Source organism: Phaenicophaeus curvirostris, chromosome 11 (assembly GCF_032191515.1).
Source record: "Phaenicophaeus curvirostris isolate KB17595 chromosome 11, BPBGC_Pcur_1.0, whole genome shotgun sequence".
In the NCBI taxonomy this organism is placed as follows: domain Eukaryota; kingdom Metazoa; phylum Chordata; class Aves; order Cuculiformes; family Cuculidae; genus Phaenicophaeus; species Phaenicophaeus curvirostris.
In genome coordinates this window covers 5,650,655-5,677,253 of record NC_091402.1, presented here as the reverse complement: position 1 = coordinate 5,677,253, position 26,599 = coordinate 5,650,655, and the positions used below count along the sequence as shown (strand labels likewise).

The following is a 26,599-nucleotide window of genomic DNA, read 5'->3' as shown; positions in this document are numbered from 1 at the left end:
CTAAAAATAAGTGTTCAGAGGATCTTTGAGCATTTTGATTTTACAGGTCTTTACATTAGCACTTCCCTGCTCTTCCAGGCCTCTGTGGAAGTAAGGAAGGCCTTAGAAGTACCACTGACTCTCATAGCTTAAGCTGATGAGGTCCAAAATGGCCCCTTCAGCACTGAAGTCACTCTTACTCATCTGTCCAAAAATTAAAGAGACAAATAAGCAATTTTAAGGAACAGAAATGATGCATGAACTTAACTGAAATTTAAATAAGCAATTATAACATTCACCTGGTGACTCACATATTAAATCCTCCTTCCTGGCAGATCTGGATTGCCTCCTTCCAAGCACTCTACCACTGCTGAGCTATGGAATATTCTAAGGGCAGACAGTCACATCAAAGCTACTCACACTGCCTAACTAGTACTTGTAAAAGCACGTATTGGAGCACTAGTATCATCCTGTTTCCTTGCTACCAGTAAAACTACAGAGAGCATCAGCCTATGGAGTTAACTCTTGTTTGCTCTCTTGTTCTCAATTAATACATTGCAAATATTTGAATAAAATACTTACATATTCATTGGGTCAGAAAAAGGCTCAATTGTCTGGGACTTAAGAGAATCTGACAGGTGCAGGGGAAAAAAAAAAAAAAAAAAGAGGAAAAATTCAAGTTCCAGGGTCTGCTAACCTGAATATTTAAATAAAGCAGAGTAGAACAGCTTCAGAGAAAAGTAACTAACAAAAGGCTAAACCTGGAAGGGCAGAAGACACATTTGGCAGGCTTGAAATACTTCATGTCCCTGGAACAGTTCTGTAGCAATCTAGATTTTCTATGGATGCACTAACTTACGCCACCTTCATCCAGACAATTTGATGACTTCATCTCAATAAATAAATAAAAAACCAGACACCTATCAAAACACAAAACATCTCCTGTCCCTCTGACATAAAGACACCTTGGAATCATGCATGAACCAGATGGAAATTATGCCAAATCCTCATAGCCAGGGAAATCCGCTGAAGCCTATATGCTATTGTGTATTGCCTTTCCACAATCTGATCAGAGACCACCCCTATAGCAGTGCCACAGTGACATCAGGGAACGACTGAGAGATGAGCATCAGGGTGAGTTTTAGTGCCCAAACTCAAAGAGTGTCCTCTTGAATAAGAAAAGAGACACCCTTTACAACTCCTGATTTTGACAAGAGGCATAAAGACAGCAAGGGCAAAGACAGACAAAGACGACTAGTCAAATAGTCAAGTATTTAAAAAAAGAGCTAAATTATTTGACTTACCAAGCCATATGGGAGAGGAGAGCAACCTCCTTGGGGACCAAGGAAGAGAGGAAAAAAACACTTCACTCTTCAAAGTAAGGCCAAATTGTATTTTGCATTCGCTCTTCATTTCTGTCACTGCTTGTGGTGCAGCTGTTCACTGCCCCGTGAACTCACAAGCAGCTACAAGGCTTCTGCACGAGTAAGCAGAACCGAGCCAACGGACAGAACTTGTGGGTATGAGGACCTGAACTAATGTCCAAGCCCTTTATTATCTTTCTACCATTGAGAGCCACGTTCACAAGACAACCCACATCCCCACAATACTCCAGATGCTGGCGGATGCATCTCCTGTATTCACATCACTGGGGGCAGCTACACGTACTGCTCTGGTTACTCACAATCTCTCAAACTTACACAATAGAATATTTTCCTCTAAAAGAGATGACTGGCACTGCAGACACGAGGGTGGATTTTCCCTTGCTGTGAGACAGCAAGCCCTCAAATCCAGGTATATATTTAGAGGAAAAGACATGCAAAATCCGGCAGGAGGCAAGCTGAGTATCTCAGTCTCCAAATTCTTGTTATCCTATCAGTAGAATGCATTCATTAATGTCGCAGTGAACAGTCATGGGTGCCCCAAGGAAGACTTGGAAAAAAACATTCTATTTACAGACAAGGCTGTTAATGTGTCATCTACAATATGCCTCTCTTACTCCTGGGAAATTTGCATGAAAACAGGATTGATATTGCTCTGACATTTTTGTGTTCCTAGTGCTTATTTCTGACTGGAAGAGGTACGCTGTCTACCCTGCAACCCTGCATACCCAGTCTCCCACCCAAAAAAAAAAAAAAAATTAAAGGGCGTTTTAAGTGCAATCCCAGTGCAGTTTCAGCTCATGTTCCAAAAATCCCAGTTTTAGTAACAGGGAAGCTCACATGCCAAAGGAAACAGATGCTATAAAAGCCAATAAAAAAACCCAAATAAACATAAATAAATAACATTTTTGTCACCATTAGTGAAGGTTTGTGATTATGTGAGAATTCAATAGCAGCAAATGCATTTCCAACAAGAAAAAAGCACCGATGCAAACGGTGGTTAATCCAATGAAATTAAATGAAAAGTGCAGATGGAATGCTAGCTCAGACAAGAGGGTAACGGGCTGTCATTTAAAGCTAGTATTTCCCATGCATATGACTTCTTTACCACTCTGCAACACCAAAAGTCCTTCTCTTTACGGGGGTGGAGGTACAAGGAAAGTTCCAAGAAGATTTATTGGGAGTTAAGTTAACAGGACAATAACAATTTACCTACGCTTCATGGGTTGGCACTAATGTTAAGCTTCCATGCTTCTTCCATTGCATTCCTGTCTCATTTGCACTGTCACACATTAATTTTGTGCATTTTCAAAGACATATATTCACAGCGAGAAGAATCACAGAAGGGTTTATTATTTAAAACTTCATTTGAAACAGACTGATCCACAACGTCAGTGCAGCTGCCTCAGATGCAGCACTGCATTCTAAAAATCCTTATGACATTTCTCTTTAGACATGAATCAGCAGACTAACAGATGTCTCATTCACACCATGTTTGAGTTTCAGTTTTACTAATGAAATTAATTTAGGGCCAAACTGCATCTTGAATCGCACACAGAACTCCTGTTGACTTGCATGTCAGCCAAATACGTGCATGGGAGAATGGAAAGCTGACCTTAATTTTAATTTGATCTTTGTAACAGATTGCTAATTTAGAGAGACAGATTGTGATGTCCCTTCCTTGTGTTACATACTACCTTACATCACAAATAATCCCACTGAAGACAGCAAGATTTCTAGAGTACCACACACTCCTAGGAGGCCCAAGATCTCACAGCCTGACTACTGCTACAGCAGACGGCCTCTGAATCTTAAGAGGTACCAGTATGCAGCCTTCTGAGCTCTTCTCTTTGCACAAACAAGCGCGCAGTCCTGGGAAGACCTGCTGTGTTGGTGCTGGGTTTCACCATGCAACGCGTGCTGCAGGCGGTCGTTCTCAGACAGAGAGATAGAAAAGCAGCAGGGAAGCCTGCTCTTCCCCACAGGTTGTCCACACAGTCTTTTGCAGGCAGACATAAGCTTGCCTGGACCAGGCTCTGCACGGTTACATTCACCAAAGCTGCCTTACTGTCTTTGGCCAATGACTTGCTGGGGTAACTGCGGGACCACAGCTGCCTGAAGCAGAGCGAGAGTTCACATCTGCCTACAAACACACTCAGTCTATGACAGAAGTCATTTTGAGGACTAGAGCTGCTCCACAACACACAAGACACATACTCTTTCTGAAGGGGATCATAGAATCACCAGGTTGGAAAAGACCTACCAGATCATCAAGTCCAACTATTCCTATCAAACACTAAACCATGTCCCTTAGCACCTCGTCCACCCGTCCCTTAAACACCTCCACGGAAGGTGACTCAACCACCTCCCTGGGCAGCCTGTTCCAGTGCCCAAGGACCCTTTCCGTGAAATATTTTTTCCTTATGTCCAGCCTGAACCTCCCCTGGTGGAGCTTGAGGCCATTCCCTCTTGTCCTGTCCCCTGTCACTTGGGAGAAGAGGTGAGCACCCTCATCCCTACAACCTCCTTTCAGGTAGTTGTAGAGAGCAATGAGGTCTCCCCTCAGCCTCCTCTTCTCCAGGCTAAACACCCCCAGCTCTCTCAGACGTCCCTCATAAGGCCTGTTCTCCAGCTCCCTCACGAGCTTCGTTGCTTTTCTCTGGACTCACTCCAGAGCCTCAACATCTTTCTTGTGGTGAGGGGCCCAGAACTGAACCATGCCCTGATCAGGTCTGCTACTGCCAAAAAAAAAAAATTTTAAAAAAAAATCAAATCACCTGAAATACCTTCCACAACCTAATAGAGAAGGAACTTCTGTGCAAGTGACACTATGTTACAAAAGCAAACTGAAAACCAATATGGCACTGTTGGCAGAATATTCAACAGTTCCCACAGGAGTGACTTCAGATCCCCAGTCACATTACATCTCACAGCGCCCCAGGAACACAGCCAGGTTTGCAAGTCCCATGCTGCCTCCAGCAGTGACTGATGTTTACCACAATAAATGCTTTCGCTATTTGTTTTTAATGAAACTTTTGACTTCACAGTGAACTCTAAGGTCCCAGTTATAGAGACAGATGGTAATGTTCCAGCAAAGTAAAAACAAGTCTCCTCAACAGGCAGGATGCTACAGGAGCTGAGGACAATTTACTTAAGTGAGCACCTGGAGGGCAGTAGGCTGTAACTACTGATAGGGCTAAAGATAATAAGTAGTTAAAGTACAAGGTCAGTGAACTCCATGCATTCAGCATCTTAAGTCTCTAACTTTCTCAGGACTATCACTGGGGTTTTTTTGCTTAAGCCTGGCAACTAGATGTTATTTCTATATTTTCACAGTAGGTCTATTCTTCCTGTATTTGCTTCCTTCCAGCTAATGGCCAATGTCTACTCAGAGAAGAAATAGCCATCCTTTCTTCCGGCAAACTATACAAATGCTGTACCAAAAATCTAACACTGATACTGGAACCATTCAGTGAGTGACTCTTGGTTCACTTACTAATCTGCTAAAGCAGATTCACTAGCATTTCTCTGGCTACCCTCACTTATTCTCTTCACCTACAGAGATCAGAGCCATGTTACTGTTCCTTTTCCATAATATTCTGAGGTTGAATTCAACTATGACATCATGATAGATAGCCAAACGCCAATGGCACCTTGAATTTGTGGTTGGGTTATTAGTTTTGCCAGCAGATCCATTTCTGCTATGAGTACATAGTTGAAGATGCAGAACATTGTATGGCATCCGCCTTCCAGTTACTCTGTGACACTAAGGGGCTATCTCCCTAAGCATAGGGCTTGTAGAAAATTAATCTTTTTCAAAAATTATTCTTGATGGTAAGTCAGAAGATGGGAATCTATGCTTTGGCAGCCTAAAAGCTGCACCACTACACTGTACAATTTGAGAACACCAAGCCAGAGGAAGAAAAATATGTAGGAAATAGCAGGAACAAAAAGTCTATAAAGAGTCCAGCACAAAAACTGCTACAGACTCCCACATGTGTACAGTTTTCCTGGTGTTTCTGCTGTACCCCTTCTTCCCCAAAGAGCCTTTCATATACTATAACCTTCACTTTGGTTTCACGTCCTTTTTCCCATTACATTTTGAATTGTTGCATTTATATTTAAAATCAGTTTCAAATACTTTCAACATATATTAATGACCTCTTAATAATTTAAGAGGCAGTTGGAACATAAAGTGCACCTCTACCAGGTACTTCAGAACTCTATGACAAAAGGTCAAGACTTTGGATGGTCTAAGCAGTCACTATCCCGACATTTTCTTCTCTGTGGCCTGTGATATTTCGGAAGCAGGTCAAGATTCATCTTTGATTTTGTACTCTTAAATAATATGAAATGGCTTCCATATAATTTTGAACAAAAGGATTTGAGAGCATTGTTATTTTCTCAGCAGCACTGGGGCAGACTCAAAGACATAACATCCCGTTTCAAGCTGTTAGCTGATACTGTGTAGCTGTAATGTGCTTGGACTTCACGCTGCATCTCAGACATTATGCACACGTCACAGAAATGCAAAGTACAAACAGAGTCATCTTTGAAAAAATACATTTGCATATATATGTCTATACATGCATAGAGAAAGTAGAATCCTTTGAGTGTTCACACTGAAGCCTGAGCTCTGTCCAGATCAGTGAAAAGATTTTTTCTTTAGGAACTCCAAAAGTAGCAAAGGATGTATTTTAGGACTTCAGAAATTGTAGAGACTACCCAAGCAAAATAAGTGAATACATCAGAGAAAATATTAACAAATTATCTATCTAAAACACAACTCCTCACACGAGCTGCACTAAACCTTCATCCAAGCCCATCCTGCCATGAATGTATAACATTCCGAGGTCACTGTTTTGGGATTTAGCACACTAAAAGCTCTTAACTGAGTGGCAGATTGCTGCAATCATAGAGCAAACAGCTCCAAGTTCGAAGCATAACCCTGTCTTGGGTACAAATAGCTCACTACAATGTGAATACACACATGTGCAAGACTTGCAACATCAACGCTTTTGCTGTATCATGGAAACAACCAATGGATTGCTTCTCTCACCTATTTTTAAACGTGTTGCACACAGGTACGACTGCCTCAGCCCAATAAGAGCTGTTCATCACTGCTGACTGTAGCATATCAGTTTGATCTTTACCATGAGTGTCCAGGCACACTGTACTGGAAGGTGACTATTGTGCAAAGCGTCTGCTCATAAAGCACAAGCACAGCTTCATGGCTACAGTGACAGCTAACAGGTTAGTTTGCATCGAATAAACATTGAGACAGAGCTTCAGTTCTTAGCAGCGTGGTTCTTAAAGTTGTTCCATATGCATAAGAAATAAGAGTTTATAAAATGACACTGGGATTGCTAGCCACACTGCTTCCTCAAGCCAAGAGCAGGGAAAGTGTCCCCATTTTACAACCTATCCATAATGTATGATCAAGCTGTAAAAGCCAGAATAGACAGTGCTGTGTTATAAGCTCTAACACACCAGATTTGACTGTGAAGTTCCACACGTATCCTGTAAACTGTTTCAAAACGTGCCCAATAAAAGCTACATTTTCATTTACAGTTTAATTTTGTCAACAAATCATGATTGGCTATACCTATCTGTCAAGCACTACACTAGCCCCTTTCAAATATTACAGGAACTAAAATACAAGTTCCTAATTAACTTTGTCATATGAATAAGACTTGTTCTAAAACTTCTCTCTTCAAAGCACTAAGATTTAAAGTAATAAATATTCCTTCAGAAGTAGGCCAGTTTGAATTTAATATGCACCAAATAAATATTCCCTCAATTAGATGTGTGCAAGTAAAAAGCTTTATGTTATGGCTTATAGCAATTTCAGATAAAGAGCTTGTGTGATGGAGTGAATCCAACTATGAAATGATTGCAGTAGTGCAACATATTTTTAGCACAGGATAGTACTCATCTCAAAAATAATTCTGAGAATTTTTGCAATTTTGAGATCACACTTGGTTTTCAGCGAGACTACCATGCTTAACAGATTTCACAAATTACTCCTAAAAAATTAATAAGACAAATTAAGGGTCCTTGTAATGAATCATGTAACTTCTCATTCGGCAGAACTACGCTCTTTTTCTCTTTGTGCAGGAACCATAATCTAAGTTGTACCATTAGCCACAAGGCTGACTAAAAAAAGAGAGAAAAAAAAAATTACTCATTGCTGGGATAAAACTTCTACATGATCACTACTTCAGTATTCCAAACAAAATTTCTGCTCATCAGTTTGACTGAAATGTGAGTCAGTCTTCATGACTAATGAGGAGCACTGTTAGGTACTACTGCAGAACAGCCTTACCACTGACTTTTTTTGATTAAAGGGTGCAAGTTCAAAGAACGCTTAGAAAAAGAAGCTTAAAAGTGTATAATCCACAACCAAATCTAAGACTTTTCACACATCAATTGCCATGAAACTCCCTTCTGAAACTCCCTTAGCATCTTAGGGCTAAGCGTTGACTCTAGTATGTCAGATACCACTTGGACTGAGTTTGCTTCTAGCAAACATCACCAACTCTCTTACCTCTAGAGTGTTGGAGGCTCTGTAAGAAAGCAAGCGCTTGTTCAAGGGGTTACACAGTCTCTACTGCAGATACATCTAAAGGCCAACAAAACTGCAATTATTTTGGGCTGCTGCAGGTATGGGCACACAGAATGGCTAGTCTGGGCAGGCTGTGCTACAAGCCACTGATTCAAACAGTGGTTCCACTAAGTCTTGTCAACAGACCCATAGGCATTGCCAAAAACAAGATCTTAGCTGGAAAAAGTGGCTACATCAGGAGAAAAGCAGTGGCTGAATCCTTCAAAGATCAATAATGGTTTCTTCCAGAACAGGAAGGTATTCAAAAGAAGGGTGGCTAAAAAGTCAATATTCAGCCTGCTGACTTCAGCAGTGATAACATTCGCTTTTACGTGAAAACTCCTCAGCCAACACAGCCTCTGACAGGCAGCTGCGGCAGGTAGCAACTAGGCAGGTGTTCCCAGCCAGTACTTTAAATGGTGTGGAAGATGTAAAACATCTGGAAAGACTGGACTGATCAAAAAGATAGGAGAAAACATACTGTATCTCTTTTGTTTCCTGTATTTTTCTCCAAGATCTGTTACGCCAGCCCAGATCACCTTTTCCCTGCAAAAGCTGGCACCAGTTTTGCAGGCTGAAAATAACACATCAAGACAATGCAGCCTTGAGCTGGTGATTTGCAAACACACACTGCAGACTGTCAAAGCATCCCTTCATTTTTATCATGGTTCTGTTTTCAGTGCAATCACTGGAAGATGGAAGGATAATTACTGCTCTGTACAGTGGAGTGTGACTTCAAATGAGTGATAAAACTCTGTTTCCCCTAAAACAGTTTAGAGAGAACCCCAGTTCTCCAAACTGGAGGGGAGCGGGGGGAACCAACAAAAAACCAAATGCACGCCTACAAACTTAACTGCAATAAATACAGGAATAAATTCATGTAGTACTTTCAGCCCCGTATTACAATCAGAAACAGGTCTGTAACTTACCCAGGGACTGCAGACCTCGGCATTTGTATCTCAAATGCTAGCACTTGCTGTGGTCTTGGACCACGGTGACAACAATCAAAGTCATCCTAAGTTTACAGAGGTATCACTGTCAGTGAACATTTCCAAAGCACCCAGCTACCAGTATGGCCCCTTACTTGTAAAATATTGAACTTATTCCTCCTGCACTACTTTCCCAAAATTCACAGTTAATATTCTTTCTTCAATTGTCAAGAAACTTTCTGACACAGCACCTAGTGCTGGATTTGAACATGTCAGTGGAACAGCTGAAGTGAAAACGACAAGTGGCTTCGGCATCACTTTGGACCAGGGCTTCTGGGTAGAGGCAGAAGATGAATTTCTGGCAATGCTTTTCAGTCCCTTCGCAGCCTTTTGTTCTGGGGAATCACTGCCTGTTATTAGCCTAATTCAAGAAATTCAGCTTTATCTCATTTACTTTTAAATGACTTAAAATTCATCTTATAAATGGAGTACAGTCTGCTGTGATTCAGAGCTGCGAGTCTACATCTATGACAGTAAGAAAGATATGACACGAAGTTCAATCTTAGGCCTGCTCATAGCTCCACTTTTTGTAAATTATTTACCATCTGTTCACAGCACTGTCTATTTAGATGAACATGATTCAGCCATCCATGCCAGGAGTTACAAGTGGAGAAGTTGTACCAAGAAGTCAGTCTGATTTCCACTTCAAGTATTATTGCTTTGCGGGTGCTGCCAGCAAATATAGATGTGAGGCATTTTCCAAACACTTTCCTGAACCTTGATTCAGGGAACAGTCAGCAATTTGTACATCTGTCAGCGCGGTTCACTGAGCACCACGGTACACGTAGGTCTTCAAGAGGGACTTAGAAAGCAGACAGGATAGGGACCTGTTCAGATGAATGCAGGGAGGTCACAAATTAACATATAAGGAGCCACAGAGAAGGCAGCACAAAGATGGATCATGAAACATCTGACAAGCAAGTAGCAGAGCAGAAGTGACAGGAGACCTTGGAAAGCCTAGCAAGTGAAGCTAAATGGAGAGGGTCACAGTTATGTATAGCTTTCAAGACTGACAAAAAGTATCCATCAGATACAATAACTAGATGAGGAGCTTTCAAGGGATTTCTAAGAACAGAATTTCAAGGACAAGTAAGTTAGAAGAAGTGTTTTGGCTGGACCAACAGGAGCAATGAGTATGACTGAGAAGACAGATTTACTTAATATATATTTATCAGAACAGGTTAGCAGAGAAATGCTTGAACAAGAAAATAAATTAGAGAGATGGAGGAAATTCAGAATATCCTGCCTGTTGTGCTCCTGAGCCAAAGTTAATACTGAGGTTTCTGTAACACTATTTCCTCTGAGAAAACTCCATAAGGCATTTTACAGTGATAAGCCAATGCACAAGATCAGAAAGCAGAAGCTTAGCAGAGGACAGAGAGAGATACTTTGGCAACTCATCTGCAGGGAGATGTAATAGCCCCAGCTATTATAGATTCAGCTACAAACTGAAGACATTACCTGAAGACCAAGATGAAAAGCAAAGGGGCCAAGAACAAAGCCTCAAGGAACAACCACAGCACCAACAGCTGACCTCTGAATACCCAAACTGCCCTTCCTCCTGCAGGCACCAGGCACCTTTAGAATGTGGTGTCACCCTCCCCCTTTGCCGGTTATAGTACGTTATACTAATCCCGCTATTACTAATCCCATGTAAAGAGCACAACAACAGCAGCTCAGAGGCTGATAAAAAGAGATAACACACATCCCCTCAAACACAACAGAGTTTTCTCAGGGATTTGGTTTTATTTATTAGGCATCCTTATGCTACTTGGGAGATGGCTACATCTGCTGGGTATTGCAGATCTGACTTGTGCTGAAGTGTGTCTATCGATTGTTGCAAGCTTTTACATTTAAATAAACATGGTTTAGAAGTGTTCTTCCATCTCCTAATTATTGAGCAGACAACAGAAAACAATTCTAAAGAAAGGCCCATTATCCTGTCCGCACAGGATGGCAGCTGTCACCACCACTCCGGGTTTTCTACAGGTGAAGAACCTTACTAATGCAAGGAATCATTCCAACAGGAATCATTCCAATTTCAGATATGCAAAATAGCTTCTCACAGTCCTTTTAAACTCCTACTGCCAAATACACACACACTCTCTCTCTCTCTCTCAAAATACCAACACAATAGCGTATTGGGAGTCTACACACACAAAAAATTGATAAGCTGCAAAGTTACAATTGCATATAAAACCAGGATATGATTATTCTAACTTCCATGGGGACACTGAAAAAATCCCAAGAGAGGTGTATGGAAGAACAAGGAATTCTGCCTTGGCAGAGAACAAGAAGTTCCCTACCAGCAAAAAATTAAGCTCACGGACCCATTTTAACAGTCCTGCCAGAATTAAAGCACAAAAATACTGTCGCCCTGTAATAGAAAGGAAACAAACAAATAAAAAGTTAAAAGAGACACTGCAAGTATAGATACTTGAGAGAGTTCTTAGAGCAATCTGCCATGGGCAAGAAACAAGCGCCTATGTAAACAGAAAAAGCCAGTAAAAACATGTATATATTGACAGTACTTCCTGAACAGGGGAAAATGAAGCTGGAGTATTTACCAAAATTATGCCTTGAGTTAGTGGCCTGTTGCCACTCAGATCCCATTAACTGAGCAGCAGAAAAGAAAGCTGGCTTGATATGAGATGCTGTTCCCATTTATGAAATGCTGATATCAGTACCAAAGTTAATAAAAATGAGCTATGGATGATGAGATCCAATTTTGCTTATGTGGTACCCAAGCTGTGCCAGGTTCATTCTAATACATAAACGAAGAGATTGCCTGTCTCCATCAGCTCACAATGTAGAAGCTGCATGTCTAGCGTGGGCAGAAAACACAAAACCACGCAGTTTCTCATTCACACACCATCCAAGATGCTCCAAGATAACTTGCTAGGGCTGTAGAAGCCGCTCCATTAGGACCTGGGTATCCCATAGGTCCTGGGTCAGGTTTGCTGGCCCTGTGGCATTATCTCCAATATGCTACAGCATTTTGAGAGGTGCTATATGCATGCTTATGCTTATGCAGCAACTGTGCCCAGAATACTGAGTAAACAGTGTACACAAGGTTTAAGACTAGCTTTCCAGAGCAGATTGAAATAAGAACTGACAGCAGCTCCTTTACTTTTTTCTTCCAGCCAAAAGAAGTTGGGAGCCAAATTCCCGCTGTGGTACCAGCACCTCAGAGAGCCCAGGTGATGAGAAGGTTTCAAACTCCCAGCTGAAACTGCACCCTTCACATCTCTGTGGATGCTGAAACCAGCGTGAACTCCAGCATCGCTCTTCAGAAGTTTCTCAACTGAACTGGCTTGATCAGTGTTTGGCAAGGAGTGTGGGGCCGAGGTATTTCCTACTACTTTCAATGTACGGAACTGTTTCTAGGTAGGCACTTTTTATTATTTGCTTTTCTTTTAAGCTCAAATCATCTTTAGAAGATGAGAAATACACTAGAAGAGTAGGCAAGAATATTCACCACTGCATTAGAGCAATGCCTGGGAGTGCACTGGCATGCTCAGAGCCCTGCTGTGCAAGGTGCGGGAGAACAACAAACCACCCCACTTCCCTTCCAGGGAGATTCGCTGGTTCCTGGCCAAGACAGGTCATAACCCACAAGGCAGACAGGACAAGCTGGAGACTAAACATGCAGAAGGGCTAAGAGCTATTGGGAGGAGGAGGAAACAATAAGGCGAACAGCATCTAATAAAAGAATAAAATAAATAACAAGAAGAAAAGACTCATAGTAGCAAGCGCTCAAATCTATTTCTGATCTTATTCAAAGGATGACAAATATTCTCAAGGGAAATAACAGTTCCTGACACCACACCCACACATCATTATGCTGAAGCTTTAGCATTTTCTGGCTGCTCAAAATCATTCCAGTTTTAAAGAAACACAACCTGGAAAATTGAAAACCCAAGCTGGAAGATTCTGGCGCTATTTGCGCTCTCACAGGGCTAGTCAGTTCTCAGACTTCCCAGCAACATCATTCTAATTTCAAAGGTCTTTCTCCACTGCTGTACAAAACACAAACACCACTCTTAACAGACGGACTACAAAGAACATGAACAGAAATGAAACTGAGTACCTGAACTGTAAATAGATATCAGATTCTTTCATTTTGTAGTATTTTTTTCAACTATAATGTTGACAATTATGATAAAATTTCGTGCCTAAGGAACCACCTAACATTAGTGGCACCCTTCAGTCATAAGTCAGACAACTTTCAAAAGCTCAGCCCAGCCTTTTTCACAGATGACAGGACATCACAACTTCTGATTATCACATCTCGCATCAGTCTACCAAAGCACAGCACTTTAAAAAGCAGGTGGTGACTGAAGACGAGAAGACCCAGGCCTCTCCACAACATCTAGATGTATCAAATTCCAATTTGTACTAAAAAAATCAAGCCCCTCCACCGTTAACCAGTGCTTCCTTTAAGGACTCAATAAAAGCATTGTGCTGTCTTTACATGGGGATGGGAAAGGTGAAAGAAGGTAGGAGCATTCACAAGAGGCATTTTCCTTGGCCTGCCAAGGACACACGCTGCTCCCCAGTATGAGGCCAGTAAGTCCTATGCAAGAGCAAGGCTTCCTTGGTTCATTTTCATCAGCCACTCCACTAAATATCACAGTCTAGTCTACAGAATCAAGCTGCAAAGTACTGGTTACTGCATTTCATCTAGATCCATGCATTTCTGCTGAAAAGTATGTAAAAAGCCAGCCTGGGGGAAACTCAGAGTTGATATAATGGATGTCATTGCCTAAAAATAATCAAATTGTTAACATAATCAGAGAGGCGTAGAGCATTGGTTTCAGCGTTGTGCCATACTAAGTGCTTGCTCCCAGTGCAGCAATCTATTCTCTACCATCTTAAAGACAGGAGTATATTTCCAGTCTAAAGAAAGAAAAATACTCTCGTGTCCTAAAGAGGATATAAAGAACTTAATACAGCAAAACAGTATGAATTAACTCGAATTTTATAGCCCGTAACTTGCATGTAACTAAGCTAACTTCATTATGGCTTTCGTGTTAGCATACAGCCTCTGAATATAACATGGATGAAAATGGAAACAACTTAAAAAAACCATGCACATGATAATAAGGCTTTGCAATGTAGTCAAAAAATACATACATATTTAAACTCCTTGTTGAAAAAAATTACATAAAGCTGGAACAACTTAGAATTAAGCATCAAGTTTTAAGGAGGAACGAGAACCATCACACTAGGTTTTTTGGCAGTTTGGGGTTGCAGTTTGGTTTGCTTTGGCTTTTTGTTGCTTTTTCTTGATGATATTGTTCTGCTTTTTTGTTTTTGAAATAAGTATTAGTGTCCAAAAGCAAAGGTTTAAGTTCAGAGAAAAGAAAACTGTTTTTTAAAGGTGCTACTAAATACTAACAAATCTGAATTCACATTAATACAGCTATTTACTAATCTAAATTGCCCTGCTATCTTTTTCCCCCAAAAATCATGCTGAGGTAGTCCATTGATGTTCAAAAGCAGAACTACAGTAACATAAGTAATGACAGCAGTAATTGCACTTTAGATGGGACAGAATTTCCTTGCATTCCCTCTATTGCTAGGCAGAGTTTCTTCTCGGATGGGTCAGTTTTGCTCCACTGAGACACAAAATAAAGCTTCCCATTTTACTTCATATTAAAAATAAGAGTAGAAATTGCAGGGAAAAAAAAAAACTTAGATCCTGGAGTGTTTCCTACTCTTGCAACATGTCTTCTGCAGCAAATGACCACCAAACGCCCCTTCGAAAAAAAATAAAAATCTGGGACATGGATTTTTTTTTTTTCAGTCACACAGGCAGAGTCCAAGACAAACACTTCTATCTGCTCTAAACACAAGATAACAGAGGGATTTGTTGTCTTTGTTTTTTCCCTACATTCTTACTTCCCATGCACACACTGTTCATTATATCAACTTAAAAATCTGTGCATGTGCTATCAGTAACTTGGGGAGTTGAAAAATTTCTAACTCCACATTGAACAACTTGCATATAGAGCTAAATGGTTAGGTCAGATTTTTCAAACATGCTCCACCTCACTTGAAAATAATAATTTTTACTCTGGGAAAAGCTACCCAAAGTTGTAACTCGACGCCGTGGTGGGCTAAAATATCCCCTGTGGAAGCCTGTATTGCCAGAGTTCATACTCAGCGGTACGTGGGTGTTGGCTACAGAAGAGCTGCAATGGAAATGCCTGCATACACTGCAATCCAGTTCTCAAGTGCAGCGTAATCACAGCGCCCAAATAGACACAGGATTCTCAGCACATTTGCAGAACACTCCTTGAATATTTCAGGAAGCATCTGTATTAACACAGCGCTGCTTTTGTGGTTTTGGAACTAACACAGTTTTTGATTCCATCTTAAGTTTCAACTCAAGAGCTGAAAGAAAATGACGTGGTTTTTTTGAAAGTGAGAAATGTGTTGCTGCTGGCACTTATCTGGAATCTCTGCTCGATGCTGGCTTTAGCCAACGCCAACCGAGATTCCAGATGGGCTGCGGAGTGTTTTTGGTTTTTAAAAAACATGGCAGCCAATGCACCCATCTGGCTGCATAGAGAAGGGATGCAGAAAGAGAGATCAAGCTCTGCCCCTATAATTGAGGTTGATAAATCAGGCGCTAAAATTGTGCGCAGCAGGGAAGAAATATAGATGTATATACAGAGAAGAAGAGCAAGCACAATTTATCTGCATGATTAGAGGAAGTGTTACCATTGAGTGACTGCCACCATGTTCCTCACACACAGACAGAAAGAAACTTTCTATTGCTGAATCACCATTCTTAAGCAAACAGTTCTTTCTAAACGTTTGTACTGGTATTTTAATACAGTTTACAGCAAAGATTAGAAGCTTGGACATGCAAAGTTCTGACATAAACGCGAAGAGCAAAGCAGCAGAGAGTACAGGTTCCTGAATTTATGTTCCAACGGAAATCAGAGGTCAAATTATCTTTGCACCTTGCATTATTTTCCACAGCGCTAAGTTAATATAAGATTTATTCCTCTTTCATCCAGCTTATATTTACTTGCAGCGGTAAGTAGTTCTGTAAATCGCACAACAGTGGAAAGCCCAGCAGGTCTAGCCAAGAGAATATTAACTCAATGGCATAACAGATGAAACCGAAGACTTCAAACTACTTAGCTTTGTATCCCCAGCAGTAATTCTTAAATGTGGCCAGATACTTCACATGCAGCCATCACAAAAAGACCTCAAGCATTGTGCATATTAGCACAGGTACAGCCTCTATGTACTCCCTGTTGTTGGAACATCTTGTTAGGTTCCGTGGAGATAAGGAAGGTGAGGTCTAAAGGAGTAAAGGACACAGCAGGTCAACACCCACTGGCGGTATGCTTAACAAGGCCAACAGTGGAGCAAGGATGCTCACTAACAAGGCCTTTTCCTGAAGATGATTAAATCCAGGTTTATCTTATTTTATTTTGGTTTTATCAGGTTCAGCAGAAGCACAAAGCTACAAAACCAAAACTCCCCATACAAACCCCCAAATCCCCATGCCAGTAAATGTCACTGGTCTTTGACCTCAACTTTTGATGGTACTTGGTAGCCTGAGGGAGGTGAAGTTAAGCCTGTCATTCAGTTTAATGGGAAAATGTCTATTCTCAGATGCAAATTACCAGACCTGTTCTTTTTCAAAGCACTGTGTTAAAAAAAAAGCATAAGGCTTTGTTATTTTCATTCACATAAAATTAAGAGGCACAAGCCTTATTCTCTTCTCACTTAATACTGATTTAGACACTTCACCTTCCATAGAGCAACTTCTAATTTACAGTGGCATAAGCAAGAGGCAAGCAAGAATGACAGAACTCTCTGGAGGAACACTGATTAAGTGTACTCTTGGAGAGGTCTCCATGGGTCCAGGTTCACCGTCAAGGCATATGACCACCAGAGTGTCACATTCCTTCAGCTGCTATGCAGGGCGATTGCCGACTGACAGTTTAAATTACATAGAGTCTGCTTGCTCTTCTCCTTTCCTTGAACACTTCACTGCAACATCGATAGGATGAAAAAAAGAAAAAACCCAAAAAAAGTCATAGCAACCAAGACACAGAAGGAAAAAGCCCAGGCATACTGAAATCAGTGGGAGTTCTGCCATCCAGTGTGCTGGAGCCAGGATTTCATGCATTGTCTATTAATATTAAAGAAATAACAAGTACAGATTTATCCAAAAGGACATCTCATCCAAACTCTTAGAACACTGGCATCTTCTAAACAGCCAGCCAGATGTTTCCAGAAGCACACGTCCTTTGCATCCCAAGGAACAGCACCATTTTAAAATGCAGCACCCACTGAAGCATTAACACGGAAAGGTCCTGGCCATGTCTTTACCAAGAATCAAATGGGTTTGTCTCACTAAAATGGCAGCTTGCATTGTGGCAGCATGTGCAGCAGCACGCTTGAGATTCTTATCTATCAGTAGAGACTATTCTCTTTTTATTTTTTACAGCTTTTTAACAGAGCACCAAGAAAAAAAAAAAAAAAGAGATTCTGGATTCACAGAAGGCAATAACAAGAGCTCCTCTCTGTATCATATTTTCCATCTAATAAATGCTTTATGACTAAAAGCAATACACTACTTTCCTAGAACAGTTAAAATCAGCAGCTAGACTTAAGTGATAAACAAAGGTAAGAGTATGATCAATCCTAGCCAGGACCCCTGCTTTATAATTCAGGATCCTTTGTGTGCCACTTCACCTCTGCCTGAAAAAGCACTGATCCCCAGGTCTGACCCCACTCCAGCAGCACCTGCCCCATCCTAGAGGCCACCAAGGCCCATGGGGACCATGGCACTTATCAAACACTGAGTTTTTTTGGTTGATTTTTTTTACCTTTCTCTTTTAAACACTACTGTTTGCTAACTAGGATTCAAGATCACTAAGTATAGACTATTGCTGTATAAACAGAGACAGTGAATTGTTGAGTCTACTGTCAGTGCAACAACTGAAAACATCCTGCTTGGCTGGGGCTGTCAGACCCACAGCCAGATCAGCAGTAGGACTCAGGCACATCAGCAGCTTTCTCAGTGTCCTCCAGACAAGGAGATGACATTGGAACCCACTGCACTCGGTCAGTTAACTTTTTTCTATGCTAATAGTATTTTAATATACTTTATCTTCAGCTAGGTTGGGGCACTAACAAGCTCTTGTAGGTAGATATTATTTCCAGGAATTTCAGCAGAGCTTTGTAAAACATACTTCAGTATCAATATTTATCCAAGATGAAAATGGAATCAATCTGGCATTTGTGTGCCTCCTCCACTTCAAGGTCACAAATGGATATATAGAGATGCAGGATTTTTTTTTTAATTGATTTTTAAGTTTCAGTGAGGCTTAGCTGCTTGTCTGTAAAGCCACCAGACAATGAACAGCAGTTCAAAGGTGAACAACGAACTTTAAATGAAGCCGGTCCAGAAATAATGGACTCCTGCCCCAAATCATTCCTTTTGCTGCAAGAGTATATTATTGTATCTACAACATAACTAAAGGTTTCTTCTCTACAGAGATTACCCAAAGAAATCACTGCTGGCATTAGAAACGCATTGCAGTGACTACAAACATCTTGAGCAGGTTCTACATAAACCAAAACCAAAAAAACAGTGTGAGGTGGTACTATAATTATACTGGTCGTCCTGCTCAGCTCCCTGACGTGTATGACAGGAGAAGGTCAGGGACTGCACAAGGGAAGAAACAACTCCCTCTCTGCTGGGAACACTTCATATCACTCAGAACCCCACGCTCGCATGGTATTGGTAGGCTCTTGTATCACATGAGGAAAGAAGCGCAATTATCATTGAAAACAAACCTTATAAGTGTAACAGAGCAGAGCCTGACTCAATTTTGAGATTTTGGATTTGGAAGTTTTAGGCTTTCCTTGGAAGAACAACCCAGTTTTCACCTGATCGGAATGTATAAGCTTCTGTATACATATGTGTAAGTTCATGAGGTCTTTTTTTTAAGTATATTAGTGAAGTTAGGCTGAACATGAGGAAAAAATTTTTCACAGAAAGGGTCATTGGGCACTGGAACAGGCTGCCCAGGTAGTTGGTTGAGTCACCTTCCCTAGAGGGGTTTAAGGGATGGGTGAATGAGGTGCTGAGGGACATGGTTTAGTAATTGATAGGAATGGTTGGACTCGATGATCCAGTGGGTCTCTTCCAATCTGGTGATTCTATGATTCTATGAAGTTTATTTCTGGGTCTCAGTCATAGGGGCATTGAATTCATTCTCATTACACAGCACCACTACTAAACCCTAAAGTATTATATCAGAGAAGGAAATAAGATATTTTTCCAAAATATCTTGCAGATTTTAGACATGGTTTTCTACTTGGAAGGCGATCAAATTTATTAGCAGTTGGTGGACTAACTCAGGCTTTCACGAAATATCTATGAAGCACGATATAAAGAAATTGGAATTCAGCCCCTCAAATGTCCATTCCTGAACTACAGACTAGCAGAAACCTAAAATACTGTCAGCATCAAGCTGAGGAACAGCTGGGCTCTTGGGCTGTCCTTAGTTACTCCACTTCCATTGCCTTTGTCTGAGTCTTGGCACAATACAGATAACGTTTGAGTGGGGAAAGAAAAATTCAAGCGGGATGGGATTTTGCTTAGTTCTGTGGCAGCTCTTTGCTATGGAAATAATGCAACTGCAGTGAATTCACTACACTAGTATTGTATTCACCAATAAAAATACAAATAAAAGATTTTAAGTCATTAGCGGGCATCAGAAAGTGTATTTTACTCAGCTCATGCAGAAAGCTAACTCTGGTGAGGCAGTTCTTTTGTCAGCTCAGATGCTAAAGGTACATCCCTCCACTGCTGGCAGCATAGCTGCCATTCAGCCACTAAATAACAAAGCTCCACGAAAAACAAGGGCTTTGTACTCCAGGTGCTCCACAACAGCACTCTCAGTTCTGGTGCACTGATTGAGAGAGAGTCCTCTGCCTGGCCTTTTGCTGCTAGACAATCCCAACACGATTCCCAAAAGGCATCCGTGGAAAACATACAGCCTCCCTTGGGGTAAGCTGTGAAAGGTTCTTACACAAGGGCAGCGAGCACAGAACTGACAAAAGGCACAATGAGAGAAACTGAATGAACAGCATGAGCTCCATTTAACAATACTTCTACAAATCGAAGGCTGAACAGCCGGAGGCAAAAAAGGCACATATTAAGACGACTGGGTCAACAGTAGCCTGATAGCAGGCAATTTCACTGTAAGAAAAAGAAATAAGGAGAACTGTTTTGGAGGCAAGATTTAGTAACAGTTAGTTCCTGCACTTACAAAGAACCAAATCCATCTGAAACGTGTAAGTATATAAAATTTGTCCACCAGACATTAGAAAAGACATAACACACGTTGAATCCTTTATGTGATATATCTCCAGCTGAGGCTGCTTAAGTCCTGTATCAAACCATCTATTCACAATTATCAGAGTGATTCCACATGAAGGGGGCTTCCTGACACATTAAAACCAGAGAACCATCAGTTCTGCAGTGCAGCTTTTGCTCATAGAAGGGTTTATTCAGATGCAGACACACATACACGAAAATCTGAACAATTAGAGCTACCAGCATCATTTATAAATTCTGCTGTTCATCATCCCAAATGTTACATTTGGGAGCTGGGGGAGGAAGGAGCCTACAACCAGTCACATTTAATCATAACATCTGCTAAGAACTCCCAACCTTCGATTCTGTTCCAACCAGAAGTAACCTTTAAGAAGAACACACACACAAAAAAAGCTACACTCTGTTCAACAAAACCCTCTTGAAATATTTAATGTCAAAGCACTGATAAATTTAAAAGAAGAGGCTGGGATGTTTCAGTATCTGCATAAGGCAGTCGGAGCATGCTGCAGATTTAGTGTCTGGGCCAGAGCTGGGGATGTAGCTTTAAGGATGAAGAGCCTCAAGCCAACATGCTGCTTTAATCCAAGAAAGCTTTGGATTGTATCAATTCCTTCTGGTTTTCAAGATTTCTGTGCCCATCAGTACAGGGACTGGCTAACTTGCCTGCTGGGAGGCTGTCCTGGTGGTGACAGTTATCCTCAACCCGTATAAAGGTTGGGAACCCTGTCAGCAATCCAGCTCAGATACAGGTTGGGTACCACCAAGTAAAACAATGAAGGGGTAAAACAAAACGAGCATCACAGAAGTACAGAACAAGGAGTATGCAGGTGGCTATGGCCCCTTGCTGCACCAGGCCCGCATCAATGCTTATCACAGGCTCCCAACCCACCCCAGAACCTGAACAAAAAAAAGTGCTGCACCTTAGATTGTTCATGAAGAAAAGAGGAGGAAATGAGTTTAAAATTACAGAGGAAGGAAAGGTCTGCAGACTAGAAGAACTTCCTCTCCACCTTCCAAAAACACACAAAGCCAAAAGTATACAGTTCAGAAGTTTCATAACAGCTTGAACTCCACAAGCTTCCTTGTGCCCCACTGGAAAAGAGACATTCCTTTAACCATAGCCTTTAGCAACAAAGCACCTCCATAAACCAGTTGATTTCCCACTACAAATACATCAGGACACAGCAAATATGGATTAACAGATTAACAGGAAAATCCAGTGCAGTAATTTAGATGGCAACGTTTCATCTTTAGTTAGTTCAAACCAGACGAGGTCTCTTGCAGCCGTTACGTTCAAGGTCAAACACCTGCAATGTAGGCCTGTGCAAATGGAACGCCAGCAGCATCTGGAGTATGATTGAGAACACCTAATGAAGCTAATCCAGATTCATCTCCAAAAGGTTTCACTGTTTTCCCCACCCCACCCCTACTATCACTTTGAACTTCCAGCTTAATTTTTGTTCAACAATATGCTTCACAGACTAAAATATTACAGTTAACATTTGACACTAATGCGTTCTAACTAAGTTGATGCATTAAAAGGATTACACATTTACAGATTACTGAGTGGATTCTTTCTGGACATTTGCCGAGAAAATCCTGAAAATATTCTGGCTTTAGGCTCTCCCGGTTAAACCCAGCACTCATCTTGACAGGTTAGTGTAATCGGTTTGCATGCCACAGATCTGAAGCAAGCAACTGGGCTGCTTTTACTGGAGCCAAGCTGGGTTATAGAACCTGAATAAACTAAAAAGGAGGTTAAACACCAGCTAATTCTACGCACAACACATTGCTGTTTATTCCGGTGCTTTGTCAATGCAGTAATCCAGCCAAGCCATATATGTGACTTATCTTGTATGTGCAAGTAAGATTATTAGAGGGAAAGGAATTTAAATTATCTGTAATAATAAACCTTGAACATTCAGAAAGAAGAGAGAAAGGAAGAAAGGAGAAAGTTACCAGATAAACTGGGGTTGCAAAACCAAAATAAGTGTTTCCTGCTTGCTTACTTTATTTTTAAGCAGTAGAAATTCATATGTTCTGAAGCCAATTTACTTCAGTAGATTTAATACTGAAGAAGCAATGAGACAACAGAAGCCGTGCAGCACAGGGCCGGCAGGTACACCTGGCGAGGGGCTGACTGCGGGAAGGACAGGACAGCCATTCTGAACTAGGTTAATATCCACAACTCTCCTCGGGGCCCTCTGTATTCTGTACCTGCCATTTCAAACTTATAGTGTCAATATGAACTTCTACTTGGGTAAAACTCATGAATTTTTAAATAAGTCTTGAATCACATCAGGATATAACCGCACATCCTACCAAGGAATTAGTGTTTCGAACGTGGTATGGGGCTGAGGGCAGGGAGAAGCATTGTGCAGTAACTCATCTGAGGAAGGGTTGTGAAATAGTTAAACCCATACACACCCTTCCTGCCTCTCTGGGAAAGGAAGAGTGCATTTATTTATATATCCCATTCAGAAAGCTGTGCTTGAAAGCTATTTTAAGGCTGCAGATTAAAATGTTCAAGTGGCACAGCAAAGCAACTTGGACTAAAGAGGTTTTTTAGCCTGCTGTATTTGGATGCTACTATGATCTTTAGCTGAATTATCAAATGACAGATCTTCAAAAGATTCATTCCACAATCAGCATGCAAGTGGAACAGGAGCATTGAAGAACACACCACCAAACCCTAACCTGCCTATTGGTTTTATAGCTGCAGAAATCAAACAGCAGAGCACTCCAATGCCGTTTCAAGTCATGCTGCATTTTAGAAAGCTCAGCTTTGACAGACCTCACGTTTCTGCTTCTTTTCAATTAGTTTTATGACCTTATCAGTTGAATTTTGACACGCTTACATATTGCTTGAAGAAATTTCTAAAGGCACAGTGTGCTATCAGGCAGCATGAAGGAGGAACTTAAATCCTCAGCATTTGATGAAAATGTTATCAATGGGAAAACAGTTCCTTTGTACAATCCGATGCAATGAACTGCTCTCTTCCAACACTGAATGTTTACTTCAATGGTACAGAGTGATCTTGGCTCAATGATCCTGAGTAACCAGGTACTTTTCTTTTGGCTCTAAAACATGTAGGAAGTTCAATTTGACAACTTAGGAGCCCTTGACTTTACCTTCAGTTGACAAAAACACTCCAAATTCTTCTTTCCCTTACTCATTCCATCACTGGCCTTTTACTGCACTCTTCAAATTTCAGCACACTGCATCAACCAAATTAAAAGAAACATTCAGAACTCCAACTGCTAATCACCTACTTGTACTATTGATCAGCAGCTTTTATGACCTACTACAGCTGAACGAGCAACAACTACAGAAGCTTAACAGCACATTACGTTTAGACTTTTGGAAGCAGACATCCTCCCACACCTTCCCAGTGGTTAATTTCCCCACTATTTTAGCACAGCAGTTTGAACAGCTGCACAATGCATCAGATAGAAGCAGTCACGCCTGGAAAAGGAGGCGCGCCTGGAGGTTTGGGGGTTTCTTCCTACAATCCAGTCACTACCCTGACAAGGAGAATACTTGTGCCAACGCAACACAGAAGACTTAACACAGAGCCAAGAGTGAATAGCCAGCACTAGTCAGAGCAGCAAAGCCTCCAGCAGAAACTGCACAGAGCTACAGGCCAACCAACACTGCAGAGACTGTCATCCATCCACTCATCTCCTTCAAGACACAAACCAATAAATTTGCAGTAAGACTACTAGAGTCTGTGCTCATCAGATAGTGCAATCAACCTCAAGCCTTTGGACGCCAGCATCTGTGGGGGGTTGGTGTCTTGTTTCCCAGGGCATAGGCAGCGGACTGAATGACCATATTTTCTTGTCATAGGCTGCTGGTACTGCCACTGGTTCAAGAATAGAAAGTTTTCAAGAATGCAGTGCTCACCCACTACCTCCAAAATGCCAGCAGTTAAAAGTAACAACCTCCACAGAAGAAACCGTGGGTAGGAAAGGGAGCACAAACACCCACGCTTGAATAATTTCCCATGAAAAAGGAGTCCTTCCAATAATTTTTCCCCTCCTCCAAAGCACCTTTTTTATTTCTTAAATAAAGGACCCACTAAGAACATTTTTTTTCATGAATATGTAAGCATGTAAACAGTTTGCATTTCTTAAAACATACACTTTCTCTGTAGTTTCAAAAAGCAACCAATGGATTTATACTAAAATTCTCACCAATGTTATTCTACACTAAGTACAGATTTGTCAAGTTGATACCCAAAGGAAGATGTAATGCCCTAGGAGGTGCCATTTAGAATGAAAGTATTTACAGAACCTCAGCTGCAGTAGTCACACTGTACCTTAGCTATCATGTATTTGAAAGCAAACAGGTAATCAATGAGGAACAGACTACATGCATACATTTTCCCAAACCCATTACTCTACCAAAAGCTGTGAAAATACAAATATAATAGATACAGATAACAAAACATGAAAATCACAACAAAATTCAACCAATCATAATGAAATAAAATAAACAGACAAAATCACTTCATGTATCTTATCATCCCTCCTCCAATAACAACAAAAACTGTTGTTTTATGTATATACAGCAGACGGGGAGCTACCATATAATATCCACACAAAATGACAGCAGTAACCTGCCAACAAGAAGGCAGACAGTGATTTCACATACCATGAAATAATTAAAGCAAAGTGTCCAACTGTTCTTGTGACCACATGGTTTGACAGGTTTCAGGAAGGAGAGGTCAAGTTTTCACTGCATATTCAAAAAAGAGCTCATGTGTGCCTTACGAGGTCTCTGCACTCCTGTGACCCTTGTCCATTATAAACACAGGCTTTAGATAAATTCTTGCTTTGAGAGAACTTACACAGTTGACTATTTGCAGGGCAAACGAATGCAATCAAACACTAAAGCTTCAAGGAGATTAGAGAGCTGCCAAGGTCTGAACTATATCAACAGCTTGAAGTCAGCTCATTCAATAAAGCTTTGACAGTATTACACTGGCAAAACAAACAAACCGATGGTATTCACATCGGACATTGCTTCCTGTGGCACTAGCTCTTTCTTCTCATTTAAGGGGGAAAAAAAGCATCTGCTAATTGCCATTTCTAGAGAAAGAATGTAATCCTACTATCACAGCAACACTGCAACAGAGTGCTGTTGGGCCAGCACCCAAACTCAGTTACAAGCCAGTAGAGATACAGAGACTAAGTGTTTTTGCTTTATTTCAAGACTGAATTTGCCCAATTTTAGCTCTTGCTCCCCTTCCACTCCATCTTCCTTTCCAAGTTAAGCTGTCACGTGGAACTAAACCAAATGCCTTACAGAAATCGAAGTATATCATATCATCAGCTTTCAGTTAAACTTGGAGCTCCGCTGCAGAAAGCCTGACTGGTTCCCCTAAACCAGTAATGGTCAGCCTGAATTACATTATTGTCTTTTATTCACGCTATTCATTGCCTCCCACTTCCACTTTTCCTTTTTTTTTGCCTGGAATTGATCTTACACCAACACACTGTCCCTGGTTCATCCATATTTTAACTATGTGAAAACAATGGTTCTTCTCTAATCCCCTCATGCTTCTCAGTGTCTTAGAATATACCAGCAGCCTTTAATATTTTGGGGAGGTGACGCAAACTGCTATCTTAAAATCATAGACTCATAGAATAACCAGGTTGGAAGAGACCCACCGGATCAATCACTTAACATTCTCTTTACTTACTGGAGAAAAGTTCTGTTATTATTTTTGCAATATGGGAACAGCATCTGGCTTCCCTCTTACTACAAAAGAGACATTCACGTAGCATCATATAGAGAAGCAGATACTGGCAAAAGTCACCATCCTTATTCATAAAATTTCATCTCTGAGTTTGTCTCACTTCATAGAAATAATAACCTTTCTAAAGCCTTTACTTATTACTGAGGCACATGTTTATACAAACACACACATCATCTCTAACTTGGGTTAATGTTTTGTTTGCATATAAACTCACTGGTTTCAAGCTCATGAGACTTGAAATTCATATACAGAACTGGAAGTGCTCTTACTTAACTTCTTTTCAAAGGTCTTCACTGTCACCAGCAGATTTGCAAATGGCTGGGGAAAAAAAATGCATTCTGCCTCCTTCTACAGATTTCACAGATCCCGTCTCCCTAGTTTTTGTGCTCAAGCAGTACAAAAAGATACTAGAGCACCTCGGCTGTTCTTGAACAGTGTACAGCACACAAGGATCAACATACAGCACTGAATGTTTTGAAGTGTAGCATTTCCAAGCA

The 26,599-nt window shown here is 41.0% G+C and overlaps 1 protein-coding gene across 1 annotated transcript in view; it reads right to left on the bottom strand.

Annotated features, from left to right (window-relative positions):
* PTPRG (protein tyrosine phosphatase receptor type G) overlaps positions 1-26,599 on the bottom strand; it is a 415,153-nt gene that overhangs the window by 361,646 nt on the left and 26,908 nt on the right. The gene's annotated exons all lie outside the window — the stretch shown is intronic.